Below are 21,710 nucleotides of genomic sequence, written 5' to 3'. Positions count from 1 at the left end.
AGAGGTAGAAGTTGCTTTTTGACCTCTCCTTTTACCAGAATAAACAACAAACAAGGAAGATGTTTGTCTAAAATCCTTTGTAGCATCTAAATAGAATTTTAGAGCACGAACTACGTCCAAATTGTGCAACAAACGTTCCTTCTTTGAAACTGGATTCGGACACAAAGAAGGCACGACTATCTCCTGGTTAATGTTTTTGTTAGAAACAACTTTCGGAAGAAAACCAGGTTTAGTACGCAAAACCACCTTATCTGCATGGAACACCAGATAAGGAGGAGAACACTGCAGAGCAGATAATTCTGAAACTCTTCTAGCAGAAGAAATTGCAACCAAAAACAAAACTTTCCAAGATAATAACTTAATATCAACGGAATGTAAGGGTTCAAACGGAACCCCCTGAAGAACTGAAAGAACTAAATTGAGACTCCAAGGAGGAGTCAAAGGTTTGTAAACAGGCTTGATTCTAACCAGAGCCTGAACAAAGGCTTGAACATCTGGCACAGCTGCCAGCTTTTTGTGAAGTAACACAGACAAGGCAGAAATCTGTCCCTTCAAGGAACTTGCAGATAATCCTTTCTCCAAACCTTCTTGAAGAAAGGATAGAATCTTAGGAATTTTTATCTTGTCCCAAGGGAATCCTTTAGATTCACACCAACAGATATATTTTTTCCATATTTTGTGGTAGATTTTTCTAGTTACAGGCTTTCTGGCCTGAACAAGAGTATCAATGACAGAATCTGAGAACCCTCGCTTTGATAAGATCAAGCGTTCAATCTCCAAGCAGTCAGTTGGAGTGAGACCAGGTTCGGATGTTCGAACGGACCTTGAACAAGAAGGTCCCGTCTCAAAGGTAGCTTCCATGGTGGAACCGATGACATATTCACCAGGTCTGCATACCAAGTCCTGCGTGGCCACGCAGGAGCTATCAAGATCACCGATGCCCTCTCCTGATTGATCCTGGCTACCAGCCTGGGGATGAGAGGAAACGGCGGGAATACATAAGCTAGTTTGAAGGTCCAAGGTGCTACTAGTGCATCTACTAGAGTCGCCTTGGGATCCCTGGATCTGGACCCGTAGCAAGGAACCTTGAAGTTCTGACGAGAGGCCATCAGATCCATGTCTGGAATGCCCCACAACTGAGTAATTTGGGCAAAGATTTCCGGATGGAGTTCCCACTCCCCCGGATGAAATGTCTGACGACTCAGAAAATCCGCTTCCCAATTTTCCACTCCTGGGATGTGGATTGCAGACAAGTGGCAGGAGTGAGTCTCCGCCCATTGAATGATTTTGGTCACTTCTTCCATCGCCAGGGAACTCCTTGTTCCCCCCTGATGGTTGATGTACGCAACAGTCGTTATGTTGTCTGATTGAAACCGTATGAATTTGGCCTTTGCTAGCTGAGGCCAAGCCTTGAGAGCATTGAATATCGCTCTCAGTTCCAGAATATTTATCGGGAGAAGAGATTCTTCCCGAGACCAAAGACCCTGAGCTTTCAGGGGTCCCCAGACCGCGCCCCAGCCCACCAGACTGGCGTCGGTCGTGACAATGACCCACTCTGGTCTGCGGAAGCTCCTCCCCTGTGACAGGTTGTCCAGGGACAGCCACCAACGGAGTGAATCTCTGGTCCTCTGATCTACTTGTATCGTCGGAGACAAGTCTGTATAATCCCCATTCCACTGACTGAGCATGCACAGTTGTAATGGTCTTAGATGAATTCGCGCAAAAGGAACTATGTCCATTGCCGCTACCATCAAACCTATTACTTCCATGCACTGCGCTATGGAAGGAAGAGGAACAGAATGAAGTATTTTACAAGAGTTTAGAAGTTTTGATTTTCTGGCCTCTGTCAGAAAAATCCTCATTTCTAAGGAGTCTATTATTGTTCCCAAGAAGGGAACCCTTGTTGACGGAGATAGAGAACTTTTTTCTACGTTCACTTTCCACCCGTGAGATCTGAGAAAGGCCAGGACAATGTCCGTGTGAGCCTTTGCTTGTGGAAGGGACGACGCTTGAATCAGAATGTCGTCCAAGTAAGGTACTACTGCAATGCCCCTTGGTCTTAGCACCGCTAGAAGGGACCCTAGCACCTTTGTGAAAATTCTTGGAGCAGTGGCTAATCCGAACGGAAGTGCCACAAACTGGTAATGCTTGTCCAGAAATGCGAACCTTAGGAACCGATGATGTTCCTTGTGGATAGGAATATGTAGATACGCATCCTTTAAATCCACCGTGGTCATGAATTGACCTTCCTGGATGGAAGGAAGAATTGTTCGAATGGTTTCCATTTTGAACGATGGAACCTTGAGAAACTTGTTTAGGATCTTGAGATCTAAGATTGGTCTGAATGTTCCCTCTTTTTTGGGAACTACGAACAGATTGGAGTAGAACCCCATCCCTTGTTCTCCTAATGGAACAGGATGAATCACTCCCATTTTTAACAGGTCTTCTACACAATGTAAGAATGCCTGTTTTTTATGTGGTCTGAAGACAATTGAGACCTGTGGAACCTCCCCCTCGGGGGGAAGCCCCTTGAATTCCAGAAGATAACCTTGGGAGACTATTTCTAGGGCCCAAGGATCCAGAACATCTCTTGCCCAAGCCTGAGCGAAGAGAGAGAGTCTGCCCCCCACCAGATCCGGTCCCGGATCGGGGGCCAACATCTCATGCTGTCTTGGTAGCAGTGGCAGGTTTCTTGGCCTGCTTACCTTTGTTCCAGCCTTGCATTGGCCTCCAGGCTGGCTTGGCTTGAGAAGTATTACCCTCTTGCTTAGAGGACGTAGCACTTGGGGCTGGTCCGTTTCTGCGAAAGGGACGAAAATTAGGTTTATTTTTGGCCTTGAAAAACCTATCCTGAGGAAGGGCGTGGCCCTTGCCCCCAGTGATATCAGAAATAATCTCTTTCAAGTCAGGGCCAAACAGCGTTTTCCCCTTGAAAGGAATGTTAAGCAATTTGTTCTTGGAAGACGCATCCGCTGACCAAGATTTTAGCCAAAGCGCTCTGCGCGCCACAATAGCAAACCCAGAATTTTTCGCCGCTAATCTAGCCAATTGCAAAGTGGCGTCTAGGGTGAAAGAGTTAGCCAATTTGAGAGCATGAATTCTGTCCAAAATCTCCTCATAAGAAGAATCTTTATTGAGCGCCTTTTCTAGTTCATCGAACCAGAAACACGCTGCTGTAGTGACAGGAACAATGCATGAAATTGGTTGTAGAAGGTAACCTTGCTGAACAAACATCTTTTTAAGCAAACCCTCTAATTTTTTATCCATAGGATCTTTGAAAGCACAACTATCTTCTATGGGTATAGTGGTGCGTTTGTTTAGAGTAGAAACCGCCCCCTCGACCTTGGGGACTGTCTGCCATAAGTCCTTTCTGGGGTCGACCATAGGAAACAATTTCTTAAATATAGGGGGAGGGACGAAAGGTATGCCGGGCCTTTCCCATTCTTTGTTTACAATGTCCGCCACCCGCTTGGGTATAGGAAAAGCTTCGGGGGGCCCCGGGACCTCTAGGAACTTGTCCATTTTACATAATTTCTCTGGAATGACCAAATTCTCACAATCATCCAGAGTTGATAACACCTCCTTAAGCAGGGCGCGGAGATGTTCCAATTTAAATTTGAATGTAATTACATCAGGTTCAGCTTGTTGATAAATTTTTCCTGAATCTGAAATTTCTCCCTCAGACAAAACCTCCCTGGCCCCCTCAGATTGGTGTAGGGGCACTTCAGAACCAATGTCATCAGCGTCCTCATGCTCTTCAGTATTTTCTAAAACAGAGCAGTCGCGCTTTCGCTGATAAGTGGGCATTTTGGCTAAAATGTTTTTGATAGAATTATCCATTACAGCCGTTAATTGTTGCATAGTAAGGAGTATTGGCGCACTAGATGTACTAGGGGCCTCCTGTGTGGGCAAGACTGGTGTAGACGAAGGAGGGGATGATGCAGTACCATGCTTACTCCCCTCACTTGAGGAATCATCTTGGGCATCATTTTCTCTAAATTTTGTGTCACATAAATCACATCTATTTAAATGAGAAGGAACCTTGGCTTCCCCACATACAGAACACAGTCTATCTGGTAGTTCAGACATGTTAAACAGGCATAAACTTGATAACAAAGTACAAAAAACGTTTTAAAATAAAACCGTTACTGTCACTTTAAATTTTAAACTGAACACACTTTATTACTGCAAATGTGAAAAAGTATGAAGGAATTGTTCAAAATTCACCAAAATTTCACCACAGTGTCTTAAAGCCTTAAAAGTATTGCACACCAAATTTGAAAGCTTTAACTCTTAAAATAACGGAACCGGAGCCGTTTTTATATTTAACCCCTTTACAGTCCCTGGTATCTGCTTTGCTGAGACCCAACCAAGCCCAAAGGGGAATACGATACCAAATGACGCCTTCAGAAAGTATTTTCTATGTATCAGAGCTCCTCACACATGCATCTGCATGTCATGCTTCCCAAAAACAAGTGCGCAATAGAGGCGCGAAAATGAGGCTCTGCCTATGCTTATATATCAATCGTTTTAGCCCAGAAAATGTCTACAGTCTTAAAAGCCCTTGTGAAGCCCTTTTTTTCTTATGTAATAAAAATGGCTTACCGGATCCCATAGGGAAAATGACAGCTTCCAGCATTACATCGTCTTGTTAGAAATGTGTCATACCTCAAGCAGCAAAAGTCTGCTCACTGTTTCCCCCAACTGAAGTTAATTCCTCTCAACAGTCCTGTGTGGAAACAGCCATCGATTTTAGTAACGGTTGCTAAAATCATTTTCCTCTTACAAACAGAAATCTTCATCACCTTTCTGTTTCAGAGTAAATAGTACATACCAGCACTATTTTAAAATAACAAACTCTTGATTGAATAATAAAAACTACAGTTAAACACCAAAAAACTCTAAGCCATCTCCGTGGAGATGTTGCCTGTACAACGGCAAAGAGAATGACTGGGGAAGGCGGAGCCTAGGAGGGATCATGTGACCAGCTTTGCTGGGCTCTTTGCCATTTCCTGTTGGGGAAGAGAATATCCCACAAGTAAGGATGACGCCGTGGACCGGACACACCTATGTTGGAGAAATATGATCTTTTATTTGATTATGGTAAATTTACCCGATAATAGTGATGCTAAAAGTACAATTAAACAAAAATAATACAAATGTATTCAAAGTTTAAAAATGACACCGGTGTGTCTATGTATAAAAATGTACATAATATATAAAAATATGTACATATGGGGCGTGTCCAAGCTGTGTTCTGGATAGGACGCATTTTCTATGGGCTCCAGATATATCAATAATAATCCGCCGGTTATTATCTTTAATCAGCAAGAATAAGCACCCATTACACAAAAGCCCCACGGTGTAAACTAGTGTGGAGTTATATCTTTCTTTTTCTGGCTGTTTTCGTGACACTGTGGGCCCAGATTGGAGCTTAAAGGCCTAAGGCGGCGGCCTATTATTTCTAGGCATTTACCTCCCCCCCGGGTAGAGCCGGGTGATCAGTGCTGTCAGAGCAATCTGACTTACTGAGTCTCTACGACCAATAACACTAGCTGGACTGAGAGCTTGCATTCTATTGGCTGTTCGGATCAGCCAATAGAATGCGAGCTCAATCTGATTGGCTGATTGGATCAGCCAATCGGATTGAACTTGATTCTGATTGGCTGATTCCATCAGCCAATCAGAATATTCCTACCTTAATTCAGATTGGCTGATAGAATCCTATCAGCCAATCGGAATTCGAGGGACGCCATCTTGGATGACGTCATTTAAAGGAACCGTCATTCGTCGTCTAGTCGTCGGAGAAGAAGGATGGATCCGCGATGGAGGTCTTCAAGATGGAGCCGGTCCTCATCGGATGAAGATAGAAGATGCCGCTTTGAAGAAGATGGTTGCCGGTCCGGATCTACTCTTCTTCCCGGATAGGATGAAGACTTTGGACCCTCTTCTGGACTTCTTCAGCCGTCGGATGATGGATGTCTAGCCCCCGCTTGGGTTTGGATGAAGATTTTGGAGCCAGGACGGATCGGTGATACCTGGTTAGGTGAAGATAAGGTAGGAAGATCTTCAGGGGCTTAGTGTTAGGTTTATTTAAGGGGGGTTTGGGTTAGATTAGGGGTATGTGGGTGGTGGGTTGTAATGTTGGGGGGGGTATTGTATGTTTTTTTTACAGGCAAAAGAGCTGAACTTCTTGGGGCATGCCCCGCAAAGGGCCCTGTTCAGGGCTGGTAAGGTAAAAGAGCTTTGAACTTTAGTAATTTAGAATAGGGTAGGGCATTTTTTTATTTTGGGGGGCTTTGTTATTTTATTAGGGGGCTTAGAGTAGGTGTAATTAGTTTAAAATTGTTGTAATATATTTCTAATGTTTGTAAATATTTTTTTATTTTTTGTAACTTAGTTCTTTTTTATTTTTTGTACTTTAGTTAGTTTATTTCATTGTAGTTATTTGTAGGAATTGTATTTAATTTATTTATTGATAGTGTAGTGTTAGGTTTAATTGTAGATAATTGTAGATAGTTTATTTAATTAATTTATTGATAGTCTAGTGTTAGGTTTAATTGTAATTTAGGTTAGGATTTATTTTACAGGTAAATTTGTAATTATTTTAACTATTTTAGCTATTAAATAGTTCTTAACTATTTAATAGCTATTGTACCTGGTTAAAATAAATACAAAGTTACCTGTAAAATAAATATAAATCCTAAAATAGCTATAATATAATTATAATTTATATTGTAGCTATATTAGGGTTTATTTTACAGGTAAGTATTTAGCTTTAAATAGGAATAATTTATTTAATAAGAGTTAATTTATTTCGTTAGATAAAAATTATATTTAACTTAGGGGGGTGTTAGTGTTAGGGTTAGACTTAGCTTTAGGGGTTAATACATTTATTAGAATAGCGGTGAGCTCCAGTCGGCAGATTAGGGGTTAATAATTGAAGTTAGGTGTCGGCGATGTTAGGGAGGGCAGATTAGGGGTTAATACTATTTATTATAGGGTTAGTGAGGCGGATTAGGGGTTATTAACTTTATTATAGTAGCGCTCAGGTCCGCTCGGCAGATTAGTGGTTAATAAGTGTAGGCAGGTGGAGGCGACGTTGAGGGGGGCAGATTAGGGGTTAATAAATATAATATAGGGGTCGGCGGTGTTAGGGGCAGCAGATTAGGGGTACATAGCTATAATGTAGGTGGCGGCTCTTTGCGGTCGGCAGATTAGGGGTTAATTATTGTAGGTAGCTGGCTGCGACGTTGTGGGGGGCAGGTTAGGGGTTAATAAATATAGGGGTCGGCGGTGTTAGGGGCAGCAGATTAGGGGTACATAAGGATAACGTAGGTGGCGGTCGGCAGATTAGGGGTTAAAAATTTTTAATCGAGTGGCGGCGATGTGGGGGGGCCTCGGTTTAGGGGTACATAGGTAGTTTATGGGTGTTAGTGTACTTTAGAGTACAGTAGTTAAGAGCTTTATGAACCGGCGTTAGCCCAGAAATCTCTTAACTACTGACTTTTTTCTGCGGCTGGAGTTTTGTCGTTAGAATTCTAACGCTCACTTCAGACACGACTCTAAATACCGGATTTAGAAAGTTCCCATTGAAAAGATAGGATACGCAATTGACGTAAGGGGATCTGCGGTATGGAAAAGTTGCGGCTGGAAAGTGAGCGTTAGACCCTTTTTTGACTGACTCCAAATACCGGAGGTAGCTAAAACCAGCGTTAGGAGCCTCTAACGCTGGTTTTCACGGCTACCGCCAAACTCCAAATCTAGGCCTAAGATAGCTACAATTTAACTAATAATTACATTGTAGCTAACTTAGGGTTTATTTTTATTTTACAGGCAAGTTTGTATTTATTTTAACTAGGTAGAATAGTTATTAAATAGTTATTAACTATTTAATAACTACCTAGCTAAAATAAATACAAAAGTACCTGTAAAATAAAACCTAACCTAAGTTACAATTACACCTAACACTACACTATAATTAAATTAATTCCATAAATTAAATAAAATTAGCTAAAGTACAAAAAAAACAAAAAACACTAAATTACAGAAAATAATAAACAAACAAATTACAAGAATTTTAAACTAATTACACCTAATCTAATCCCCCTAAAAAAATAAAAAAGCCCCCCCAAAATAAAAAAAGCCCTAACCTACACTAAATTACAAGTAGCTCTTAAAAGGACCTTTTGCGGGGCATTGCCCCAAAGTAATCAGCTCTTTTACCTGTAAACCCCCCCCCCAACATTAAAACCAACCACCCACACAACCAACCCTACTCTAAAACCCACCCAATCCCCCCTTAAAAAAACGTAACACTAACCCCTTGAAGATCACCTTACCAGGAGACGTCTTCACCCAACCAGGCCAAAGTCCTCAACGAAGCCAGGAGAAGTCTTCATCCAAGCCAGGCGAAGTGGTCCTCCAGACGGGCAGAAGTCTTCATCCTGACGGCATCTTCTATCTTCATCCATCCGGCGCGGAGCGGGTCCATCTTCAAGACATCCGACGCGGAGCATCCTCTTCATCCGACGGCTCTTCTCGAATGAAGGTTCCTTTAAATGACGTCATCCAAGATGGCGTCCCTTCAGTTCCGATTGGCTGATAGAATTCTATCAGCCAATCGGATTTAAGGTAGAAAAAATCCTATTGGATGATCCAATCAGTCAATAGGATTGAGCTTGCATTCTATTGGCTGTTCCAATCAGCCAATAGAATACCAGCTCGATCCTATTGGCTAATTGCATCAGCCAATAGGATTTCTTCTACCTTAATTCCGATTGGCTGATAGAATTCTATTAGCCAATCGGAATTGAAGGGACGCCATCTTGGATGACGTCATTTAAAGGAACCTTAATTCGAGAAGAGCCGTCGGATGAAGAGGATCCTCTGCGTCGGATGTCTTGAAGATGGACCCGCTCCGCGCCAGATGGATGAAGATAGAAGATGTCGTCTGGATGAAGACTTCTGCCCGTCTCGAGGACCACTTCGCCCGGCTTGGATGAAGACTTCTCCTGGCTTCGTTGAGGACTTTGGTCTGGTTGGGTGAAGACGTCTCCCGGTAAGGTGATCTTCAAGGGGTTAGTGTTAGGTTTTTTTAAGGGGGTATTGGGTGGGTTTTAGAGTAGGGTTGGTTGTGTGGGTGGTGGGTTTTAATGTTGGGGGGGTGATTTGCACTTTTTTTTTTACAGGTAAAAGAGCTGATTACTTAGTGTAACTTAGGTTAGGTTTTATTTTACAGGTACTTTTGTATTTATTTTAACTAGGTAGTTATTAAATAGTTAATAACTATTTAGTAACTATTCTACCTAGTTAAATTAAATACAAACTTGCCTGTAAAATAAAAATAAACCCTAAGCTAGATACAATGTAACTATTAGTTATATTGTAGCTAGCTTAGGGTTTATTTTATAGATAAGTATTTAGTTTTAAATAGGAATAATTTATTAAATGATAGGAATATTTATTTAGATTTATTTAAATTTTATTTAAGTTAGGGGGTGTTAGGGTTAGGTTTAGACTTAGGTTTAGGGGTTAATAACTTTAATATAGTGGCGGCGACGTTGGGGGCGGCAGATTAGGGGTTAATAACTATAATGTAGGTGTCGGCGATATTGGGGGCAGCAGATTAGGGGTTAATACATATAATGTAGGTGGCGGCGGTGTCCGGAGCGGCAGATTAGGGGTTAATAATATATTGCAGGTGGCCGCGATGTCGGGGTGGCAGATTAGGGGTTAATAAGTGTAAGATTAGGGGTGTTTAGACTCGGGGTTCATGTTAGGGTGTTAGGTGTAGACATAAATGTATTTTCCCCATAGGAATCAATGGGGCTGCGTTAGGAACTAAACGCTGCTTTTTTGCAGGTGTTATGTTTTTTTTCAGCCGGCTTTCCCCCATTGATCCCTATGGGGAAATCGTGCACGAGCATGTTTAGCCAGCTCACCGCTAACGTAAGCAGCGCTGGTATTGAGGTGAGATGTGGAGCTAAATTTTGCTCTATGCTCACTTTTTTGCGGTCAACGCCGGGTTTGTAAAAACCCGTAATACCAGCGCAGTCTGTAAGTGAGCGGTGAGCATAAACTGCTCGTTAGCACCGCATAGCCTCTAACGCAAAACTCGTAATCTAGCCGTAACTTTTTAACGTGAAAAAAGCAGGTTTAAAACAGTTTATGTTTGTTTAAACAAGGCTGAATATTTGTAATTAGTACACCTATCATCAATATAATAATAATACAAATTTTATCACTTAAAAAACAGAAAATGTTCATTCGAACAAAATGTATATAGAAACATTGAAACAACATATATTATTAGCAACTTGTTTAGTGAAAAATTGAAGAATACTTAATTTAGAAACAATTAAAGTGATGGTAAACTCTCCCCTTTACAAAAACATATTTGAAATGTTAGTGATATTTTGATTGAGTTTAATTCATCAGTTGTAATAAAGTTGCGCTATAACTTTTTAAAGTTGATATGAAATTCAAATGAGCTAACGGTTTGAATTAAACTCCATCTAAAATATCCCTAAGATTCCGGATCTGTTTTTAAAAAGGGGAGAGTTTACCATCACTTTAAGTTAATATTTAGAGCTACTATACAGCATCTGGTCAAAAGCCATAATGTGGTGCTATGGGTAAACACCCTACTGTAATCAGTCAAGATTCTTTTAAGACGGTGCAATGCTATAAGTTGCTTTTTTTTTGTTTGTTTTTTGCTTTTGTTTTTTAATTTTTTTATTACTCACTATAGTTTAGAATGGAAATACTTTTACAATAATATAACTGACTAGAAAAAAAATAGTTAAAAACATTTACCGTGTGTTAGTGGTTCATGCAGGTAGCTTCTAGAAAAGCTGAGGAACTGGAAGGGAGCAACTGGAGCTGTGTATGAAATAGAGACAATGAGATAAATGAAAGCAGAGCAAAAGATTAAGAAAATAATATACTGTATCTCTTATAACAGCTACGCAAAACATCTGGGATTAAATCTCTAGGCAGCTACTGGGGAATAACACAAGATTACATCACATGGGATTTTGCTTCAACATTGTGCAAACAGACCAGGTACATAAGTGACTTCTGAAATATAGGACTAAGCATGAATGTTATTTCAGATGCCAGTTTTTCATATTTAGATTATGTAGTTTAAGGTGCATGATTTTATTTATTTATTTAGTTGTTGCCTACCTGGAGAAAACAATATCTAACAGGAAAATACTGTAAGCATGAAAAAGCTGGTAGCTCTGTTCCTTTATGAGGCACAAATACAAAAGACAAAAAAACTATCCTATGGGTGTGAGTGCTTTGTGTAATCACAAAAGAATGAATATTTTCACTGTAATTCTTCTCACACTAAAGTGATGTTTGACCTGTCAGATTTCAATTATCCTTTGGTACCACACATGCCATCTAGTTTTTCTTGGCATTCATTCCCATGACTGCATTTAAAGGGACGTTTAAATGCAATGATAATATGCACTTTAGATCATTAAGTTCCTGGCAACTGTGTGATTAAACTCTGTTAAGAGTTAATGTGGCACACCCCCTATCCAGTCCTCAGCAAGTCAAGTAAGAAAATATTCTAAATCAGAACATTTGAATTTATAAACATGCTGCTAATATGGGACAGAGTGCAATTTCAAGTTTATTATATTTGAATGCATGTTGTTTTTATTTCAATTCAGTTGGACAGAGCAATTTCAAGTTTTTGAGATATGGATGCATATGCTTTTTATTTCAATTCAGAGCATTATTTGATTAACTATTCCGTGGCAATGGACTTTGCTTTTTTAGCTACCGGTTTGGGTGTTTCATCATGTATTATGGAAATCAATTGTGTTGCATATTTATGCTACTTCATGGTTTAGAGTGGATTAAACAAGGGGTCAAATTATGAGTGGAGCGCAAACGTTTGCGTGCCAGCATGAAGGGGATTATGATGGGGGTTTGCTCTCGTCCGGCTTACCGCTGGTATTACAAATTGAAAGTAAATGTGATCGTTCGAGCGCCATCGTGATTTATGCTAGAATGAGTACAGAGACTTCCGAGCTCTGGTTAACTGTTTTGTGAAACTAAAAAGTGTCACAAAACAGATAAAAAATACATTACAGGAGGCAGAGCTTGGCCGTTCAGTGAAAAAGTATAGGAAGACACTACAGCTTCCAGGGCCACAGTACCCAAACCCAACAAAAATAGACAGTCACACTTCAAAAAATACTCCCCAATGGCAGCTCAACACCCCAAGAGCCCCCAGCGACATACGGTGAGGATATGAGAGGAATTCTCCACATAAGCAGCACGTTCCAGAGCCGACACCCGACTAGGCCACAGGAGGGCCTAGCGCTAACACACACACACAGCAGCAACTCTGACCGCCACAGAGAGGAACCATCTGCGGTTCAACCAACTCCGGAAAAAGGAGCAGCTTGCAGACTGACCAGCGAGCAGTTACAGAAGGACACAGAGTGACGCAGACAGAGCACACCAGGCAGCAGGGGACAGGCAAGTTTGCCCATATACATAATAGCCCTCAGCCAGTATCAAGGGACATATACATTTTTCTTAGCCCACACTCCTTGGATACCAGCTCCACAAGGAGCACATTACACCGCCATACCAAGGCAACACCTAGCAGGTCCTAATTTAAAGGCATGCAGCACACCATCTAACAGCATCACGTCTTGATATATACTGCAATAGCTGCCCTGGACATTCAATTTTAAAAATACAGCACCCAGAGAATATTAAGGACTGCCTTTTTCAGGTCTGTGTAACCAGCAGCAAGTGGAAAACATATGGGGCGCAATCCGATATACGGCGTAGTTTGCGGCGCAAGCGAGAGAACCCGCGCCGCCCGTAGTTTCAGCTCGCAACTCGAGCTATCCTATAAACTCCGCCGGCAGTTGCTAAAGTCCTGTATGTCGGATAAACCAGCGATGTCCAGAAATCTGCGTAAGTACAAATTTCTGGAGTCGCCAGTGACTTACGGCACTTTAGAAACTGCCGGCGCCTACAAAACCTGACTAAAGTCTAAATCTCCCGTACTGTCTAACACGCCTCCCCTAAGTAAGCCCGACACGTCTAACCCTCTATCCGCTATCCCCCCTCACTATCCTAACAATAAAAAATTTATTAACCCCTAAACCGCCGCTCCCAGACCCCGCCGCCACCTAATAAAGTTATTAACCCCTAAACCGCCGCTCCCGGACCCCGCCGCCAGCTATATTAAATCTATAACCCCCTAAAGTGAGCCCTAACACCGCCGCCATCTATGTTACCTACCCCCTAATGTGAGCTCCTACCCCGCTGCCAGCTATATTAAACTATATTAACCAGTATCTAATCCCCCTACCCCGCCGCCAGCTATATTATCTATATTAACCCCTAATCTAATCCCCCTAAAATAATTATCTCTATTACAAGCCCTTAAAAGGGCCTTTTGCAGGGCTTTGCCCCAAAGTAAACAGCTCTTTTGCCCTATAACCTGCCCTCCCTACACCGCCGCCACCTATATTAATAGTATTAACCCCTAATGTAAGCCCCTTACACCGCCGCCATCTATATTAAAATTATTAACCCCTAATTTAATCTACCTACCCTGCCGCCAGCTATATTATCTATATTAACCCTAAGTATATTATAGTTAACATAGTTATTATATTATATATATTAACTATATTAACCCTAATTATATTAGGATTAATATAGTTAATATAGTTACTATAGTATTTATATTAACTATATTAACTCTATCTAACCCTAACACCCCTAACTAAATTCTTATTAAATAAATCTAATTCATATTATAAACTAAAATATTCCTATTTAAATCTAAATACTTACCTACAAAATAAACCCTAAGATAGCTACAATATAATACATTGTAGCTATGTTAGGGTTTATATTTATTTTACAGGTAAATTGTTAATTATTTTAACTAGGTATAATAGCTATTAAATAGTTATTAACTATTTAATAGCTACCTAGTTAAAATAATTACCCAATTACCTGTAAAATAAATCCTAACCTAAGTTACAAATACACCTACACTATCAATAAATTAAATAAACTACAAATATCTATCTAAAAATAAAATTAAATAAACTAAACTACAAAAAAAATACACTAAATTAAAAAAAAAAAAAAAGATTACAGCTATTTTCAGCTAATTACACCTATTCTAAGCCCCCTAATAAAATAATAAAGCCCCCCAAAATAAAAAAATTCCCTACCCTATTCTAAATTATAAAATACCCAGCTCTGTACCAGCCCTTAAAAGGGCTTTTTGCGGTGTATTTACCCCAAGTTAACAGCTTTTGCCTGTAAAAAAAAAAAGAACACAACACCCCCCCCCAACTTTACAACCCACCACCCACATACCCTTATTCTAAACCCACCCAAACCCCCCTTAAAAAAACCTAACAATAGCCCCCTGAAGATCTCCCTACCTTGTCTTCACCCAACCGGGCCGAACTCATCCGATCCGGGCGATGTCTTTATCCAAGCGGCAAAGAAGAAGTCTTCATCCCGGCGATGTCTTTATCCAAGCGGCAGCAAAGTCTTCTTCCATCCGGCGGCATCTTCCATCAAGCGGCATCTTCAATTTTCTTTCTTCGCTCCTCCGACGCGGAGCATCCATCCCGGCCGACGACTGAACGACGAATGAGGTACCTTTAAATGACGTCATCCAAGATGGCGTCCGTTGAATTCCGATTGGCTGATAGGATTCTATCAGCCAATCGGAATTAAGGTAGGAAAAATCTGATTGGCTGATTGAATCAGCCAATCAGATTCAAGTTCAATTCGATTGGCTGAACCAATCAGCCAATCAGATTGAGCTTGCATTCTATTGGCTGTTCCGAATGCGAGCTCAATCTGATTGGCTGATTGGTTCCAATTGAAGATTGAAGATGCCGCTTGATGGAAGATGCTGCCGGATGGAAGAAGACATCGCCGGGATGAAGACTTCTTCTTTGCCGCTTGGATAAAGACATCGCCCGGATCGGATGAGGAGTTCGGCCCGGTTGGGTGAAGACAAAGTAGGGAGATCTTCAGGGGGGTAGTGTTAGGTTTTTTTAAGGGGGGTTTGGGTGGGTTTAGAATAGGGGTATGTGGGTGGTGGGTTGTAATGTTGGGGGGGTGTTGTGTTCTTTTTTTTGCAGTCAAAAGAGCTGTTAACTTGGGGTAAATACACCAAGGGCTGGTACAGAGCTGGGTATTTTATAATTTAGAATAGGGTAGGGAATTTTTTATTTTGGGGGGCTTTATTATTTTATTAGGGGGCTTAGAATAGGTGTAATTAGCTTAAAATTGCTGTAATCTTTTTTTTTTTTTTTTTTGTAATTTAGTGTTTGTTTTTTTTGTAATTTAGTTTAGTTTATTTAATTGTATTTTTAGATAGATATTTGTAGTTTATTTAATTTATTGATAGTGTAGGTGTATTTGTAACTTAGGTTAGGATTTATTTTACAGGTAATTGGGTAATTATTTTAACTAGGTAGCTATTAAATAGTTAATAACTATTTAATAGCTATTATACCTAGTTAAAATAATTAACAATTTACCTGTAAAATAAATATAAACCCTAACATAGCTACAATGTAATTATTAATTATATTGTAGCTATCTTAGGGTTTATTTTATATGTAAGTATTTAGATTTAAATAGGAATATTTTAGTTTATAATATGAATTAGATTTATTTCATAAGAATTTAGTTAGGGGTGTTAGGGTTAGATAGAGTTAATATAGTTAATATAAATACTATAGTAACTATATTAAATATATTAACCCTAATATAATTAGGGTTAATATAGTTAATATATATATAATGTAATAACTATATTAACTATAATATACTTAGGGTTAATATAGATAATATAGCTGGCGGCGGGGTAGGTAGATTAAATTAGGGGTTAATAATTTTAATATAGATGGCGGCGGTGTAAGGGGCTTACATTAGGGGTTAATACTATTAATATAGGTGGCGGCGGTGTAGGGAGGGCAGGTTATATATAGCGGATAGCCAAACCAGTACTGAAAACTATCAGCAGAGGTAATGGTATAAGAGTATATCGTCGATCTGAAAATGGAGGTAGGAGATGAATTCCTACAACCGATAACAGAGAACCCTTGAAAAGATTTCCCTTGAGGGAAACCATAAAAAAATAAAAAGGAGATACTCTCTTCACATCCCTCTGACAAACACTGTACTCTGAGAGGAATTGGGCTTCAGAATGCTTAGAAGCGCTTATCATTGAAGAAAACAAAAAAATCAAGCACAAACTTACTTCACCACCTCTGAATTGTGCGTGTGGTGAGGGGTGTATTTATAGGCATTTTGAGGTTTGAGAAACTTTGCCCCTCCTGGTAGGATTCTATATCCCATACGTCACTAGCTCATGGACTCTTGCCAATTACATGAAAGAAAAGTAGCACAAGATGAACTTAGGACGAGGTTCTTCTTCTTCTATAGACACGGGGGTAAAGCAGGAACATTTTTGATCTATGATTGAAGCCCTGATGACTTCAGTAGGTAGGACTTCAAATATTAAAGTAAGAAATAAATACATTCTGCATTATTTCCAAGAACTATATTCAGAAACTGAAATAAATATGTAAACTAAAGTTGACTTTTTGGAGAAAATTCAGATTCCAAAATTGGATAAAACTAGATTAGATGAGCTGAATAGCCCTATAACACTTACGGAAGTAATAAATGCCATTAAGAAATCAGCCGCAAACAAAGCTACAGGGCCAAACCAGATCCCAGCTGAACTATATAAAATTATTTCTGAAGATATTGCACCTTAATTAGTAACATTATTCAATCAATATTTTCTTAATAGTACACCATGTTCAAAATATTTTGCTGCATCCTTAATAGCTCTGACCCTAAAGAAAAATAAAGACCCAGAAGAGATTGGCTCTTACAGGCTGATCTCGCAATTACATTGTGACTACAAAATCCTTATGTATATCATAGCAACTAGAATTAAATTGATCATTGGGTCTCTTATACATAAAGATCAAGTAGGCTTTATGCCCGGGAGAAATTCCTCCCGTAATCTCTGTAAACTGCAGTTATTATTAAATGTTTTTCAAGTTCAACTAGAAAAGAAAGGAAAAAAAAGAAATTATACATCAGGTTTAGATGCAGCGATAATCTCAATAGACGCAGAGAAGGCCTTCAACTCCATTACTTGGGACCATTTGTTTACATCCTTAAAGAAGTATGGAGTCGAAGGACCTTTTCTACAGTTTATTTGTTTAATCTACAACTCGGCCTCTATTATTATTAATGACACCCCCTCAGATTATTTCTCGTTACATAAGGGATCAAGGCAGGGGTGTCCACTTTCCCCTTACTTATTATACTTGGCCCTTGAGCTTCTAGCCATACAATTAAGGGAAGACCTAGAAGGGATTAAAATAGGTAAAAGAAAGAGGACGACATTACTATATGCTGATGACCTTTTAGTCTTAATAACAAACACCAAAAAAAATATCCCAATATTAACTCAAATTATACAGGATTTTGGTGCCTTTTCAGGTTATAAAGTTAATACACTGAAAACAGAAATAAACTGGTTAAATAAAAATAGAGATTCTCTTCAAACTATGCCTTTTAAAGAAGCTAAGGAATGATCCACATACTTAGGAATCAAACTATCCAAAAATTTTAATGAGTGGTACGATTTTAACTACCCTCCAATTTTTCTTAAAATAAAATATGATATGGAAAAATGGGCAAAATTTAAGTTCTCTCTATCTGGTAAAATAAATTTAATAAAAATGCTGTTATTTCCTAAACTGCTTTATCTTATGCAAAATCTCCCAATTATGATTTAAAAAAAAGGATCTAATTGCATTTAAACAGGCTTCACTACAATTCCTGTGGGGTGGGAAACGGAAGGCTATTGCGTTTAAAAAACTTTCTCTTTTCAGAAATGAAGGGGGACTCACAATGCAGATATTGAAATATATAACTTAGTATGTATTGGAAAGATTGCAATGGATTTGCTATTGGGAGCGGATTATTATGCAGTTTCTCAGTTGGAGGAAACTCTAACTCAACCTTATTCTCTTGCTCTTCTCCATACTGCTCCTGATTAATGTCCCACTAAAATTAGGCAACTTAGGGTTATACAAAACATTATAGTGTCATGGCGGAAAATACTTAAAATCCTAGATATTAATCCTTCATTCTCTAAATATTTGCCTATTTTTGGCAACCCCAACTTTATACAAGCATTAGACTCTAAAATTTTCAACAATTGGGCACTGAAATGAATAACATTTCTATACCAATTTATAGACAAAGACTTAAAGGGACATTAAACACTTGTCATTAGGTTTTTTTTTTTTTTTAGTCATAATGCTGTTTTAGTTTTTAAAATACAAATTGAATTTTTTTTTAATTATGGGTGTTCCTATTTTTTTTTTTTTTACATTTACTTGTGCTTTGTTCTTGCTCCCTGCTGAATCCCTGCAGACATGGTGAAAGTCTGTGCTTATTGTTGTGAGCGTGCACGCAACAGTAAAAAACTACTACTGCTATAACGTTTGCAGCGATTATCTTTAGCTTTTTGCACAAGAATAGATTTTGAAGCAGCATCAGCTATTGATTGCTATATAGCTAATAAAATTGCATTTATTATTTAAAGTTGAATTCATGTACGCTATTTATTCATTCCTATAAGCACATTTAAAATATTTTTCCCCTCTTTTCCCTTCTACCCCTCACCTTTCTCTCCAAGCTCCCGCTCAAGCCATAAATTGTTTTGCTTTCCTGTGCCTGTCAGAGTCTGATCGGACCCTATGCAAATCTGCTCTATTCCAAGGCTTTGATTTGCGGCTCTGCCCGGCAGCTCACTCTCTGTGCTCCGCATGTGATAGGGAGCAGGCATTAGGAAGATCAGAGCAGGGAACACTTTGCATCGATCTTTAGTTTAATTGCTTTAGAATACACAATACACACATATTAAAACGTTACTCATTTTAATTGTTGAGCATAAATATAAGGTATAATTATTATGTTTTAGTTTCTTTAAACGTTTTATAATGTATTGTTTCTTGTGTCAGTGCAGCTTCATGCCATTAGATCTGATAATATTTACACATATACAAAACCATATAACAGTGCACTAGGGACAAAACTGTAATTTGCAGCCACATAAAACTTATACTGCAGTGCTTGGCTGTCTGATCGTCAGTATCCCTGTTGTGTACGGAACAGTCACTAAACACTACATTCTTTGGCTGACCTCTCCCTACAACCTAACAAAAGACAAACAAAGTGTTCCATGCTCTGATCTTCCTAATGCCTGCTCCCTATCACATGCGGAGCACAGAGAGTGAGCTGCCGGGCAGAGCCGCAAATCATTCAAAGCCTAGGAATGGAGCAGATTTGCATAGGGTCCGATCAGAGCAGGGAAAACTTTGTTTGTCTTTTGTTAGGTTGTAGGGAGAGGTCAGCCAAAGAATGTAGTGTTTAGTGACTGTTCCGTACACAACAGGGATACTGACGATCAGACAGCCAAGCACTGCAGTATAAGTTTTATGTGGCTGCAAATTACAGTTTTGTCCCTAGTGCACTGTTATATGGTTTTGTATATGTGTAAATATTATCAGATCTAATGGCATGAAGCTGCACTGACACAAGAAACAATACATTATAAAACGTTTAAAGAAACTAAAACATAATAATTCTGACAAGCTGGTCCTCTCACAGACTCACAGCTGTCTTTCAATAACATCGGCTCCACTGAATGTATGAAGCTCGTTCACAAGGTTGCTGAGTACGAGCCTCATAGATTCAGTGGAGAGTGCTCTCTTGTCTCTTCCTATGTGCGGTAGTGGAAATGGATGCACACATCACGTGACATGACATTAGCTGTAACGTGCGTTACAAGATGGCGGCGATCATTACTTTCAATAGGCGGTGGTTTAGGTAAGTATTTGAAACAGCAATAAATATGAAAAAGCTAATTTAAAAAAAGTAAAAGCACAATAAAGATGCAAATCAGTAACTATTTAATAAAAAAAAAAACTAATATGAGAAACCAGAAGGTGTTTAGGGTCCCTTTAAGGGCATGTAAAGCCTTCATTAAACTAAAACAAGAATTTTATATACCGAATAGAGATTGTTTTGCTTTTTTACAGGCCCGTCATTATGTTCAGGATTTTGTGAACAATAATGATTGGGAGGATTCATGGCATATTTTGGAACCTGCTTTGAAGCTTTTCAGCTCGGGTAAACATACTATTTCAGTTATATATAAGAAAATTATATATTCCTGTGGTCAAAGTAATTTACGAAATCTAGCTGATATCTAGCAGATCCCCACAGAAATAATTCAAGAAAGCTTTAAACTTTTAGATGCAGCGTCAATTTCCTCTTCATAAAGAAAATCCCATACTAAATTAATAAATAAGTCATATATTATTACACCAGAGGTGAAGGCCAGATGGGTTAAAACAGGGGTAAGCTGTCCAAGATGCAAGATCTTAAAAGTGGATTTATATAATTGTTTCTGAAATTGTGTTAAAATTAAAACATTTTGGTATAAGAAAAATAGCTGGGTAAATAAAATCAATCAGAGTAATATCCAAATAAACGATAAACATGTTTGGGTTTTTTTGTTAGCCAAAAAGAAAATGTCTTTAAAAATACTCGGCAATTAAACATTATAACAACAGGCAGACTCCTGATCTTAAAGTATTGGAAATCTAGTAAAACCCCCAGCTTGAGAGAATTTAATCAGAAACTTAAAAACCAAATTATTCTGGAACATCTTGATACCACAGGGGTACTATCTACCTTGAAATGGCTATTGCAAATAATGAATATCCTGCGTGATAAGTAAGGGGGTTAGATGGACGTGGGGAGGGGAGGTGTTGTTTTGTTTTTTGTTTGTTTTTTTCCCTTCAATACCTGTTTTTATTTTATTCTATGTTGAAAATTACCATACAAGAAGTATTTAAGTAGTTATAAGACGTAAAGGGAATTTACTATGTAATTTTAAGTTATGTTTAGTTTTTATATACCTTTTTGATTTTCCCCCTTATATAAGGTCTAATTTGTGACATTATAGAGAAAGATGTTATATAGCTGATTATGTAACGTATATAAGACAATTGTGAAAGCCTATATAGGCTATTATTTACTATGTGTCATTTATTTTATGTTATTGCTTTGACTACTTCAGAATTGTACCCTGTAATAGTATATAAATAAATAAAATAAAAAAATGTTATTAACAAATGGAATGTTCAAATGTTAAAAGTTTTATGATTTACCATTTTCAAATGCCTAGGGATAAGGGATACTACCCTTATTCATACTTGACGCACACACATGTGTGATTGTTATTTACCTGTGTTGATTATTTGTTGCGACCCAATCTCAAATCTTGACCTACTCTTGACTTCTACCTGCTAACTTACATAGTCTTACATGAATTATCCCTACTCCCCCTTACGCGTCAGTTACCTTTCAATAAAGAAAGCATACCCAATAAGGATAAAATCATAAACAAACATACCTAGTTTAGTTAACTTTATCTATACCATCTCACCCATATACTACAACTTGATACATATTATACTTCCGAACACAACTTTCACCTGATTCACACATAGACTCCTCAGCTTCAATTAGGTTTAGCCTGGGTTTCCTTACCTAACTCTTAACGCCCTTTTACCATG

The 21,710-nt window shown here is 38.8% G+C and overlaps 1 protein-coding gene across 4 annotated transcripts in view; it reads right to left on the bottom strand.

The window, feature by feature from the left end:
- ZMYND11 (zinc finger MYND-type containing 11) overlaps positions 1-21,710 on the bottom strand; it is a 375,736-nt gene that overhangs the window by 310,279 nt on the left and 43,747 nt on the right. For all 4 annotated transcript variants that reach the window (XM_053713832.1, XM_053713834.1, XM_053713835.1 and 1 more), the window contains exon 2: positions 10,819-10,884. The gene's annotated coding sequence lies outside the window, so the exon portion shown is untranslated. The remainder of the gene's footprint in view (positions 1-10,818; positions 10,885-21,710) is intronic.

Source organism: Bombina bombina, chromosome 5 (assembly GCF_027579735.1).
Source record: "Bombina bombina isolate aBomBom1 chromosome 5, aBomBom1.pri, whole genome shotgun sequence".
Taxonomy (NCBI): Eukaryota; Metazoa; Chordata; class Amphibia; order Anura; family Bombinatoridae; genus Bombina; species Bombina bombina.
The sequence above is the reverse complement of the archived record's forward strand: the minus strand, read 5'-3'. Positions and strand labels throughout refer to the sequence as shown.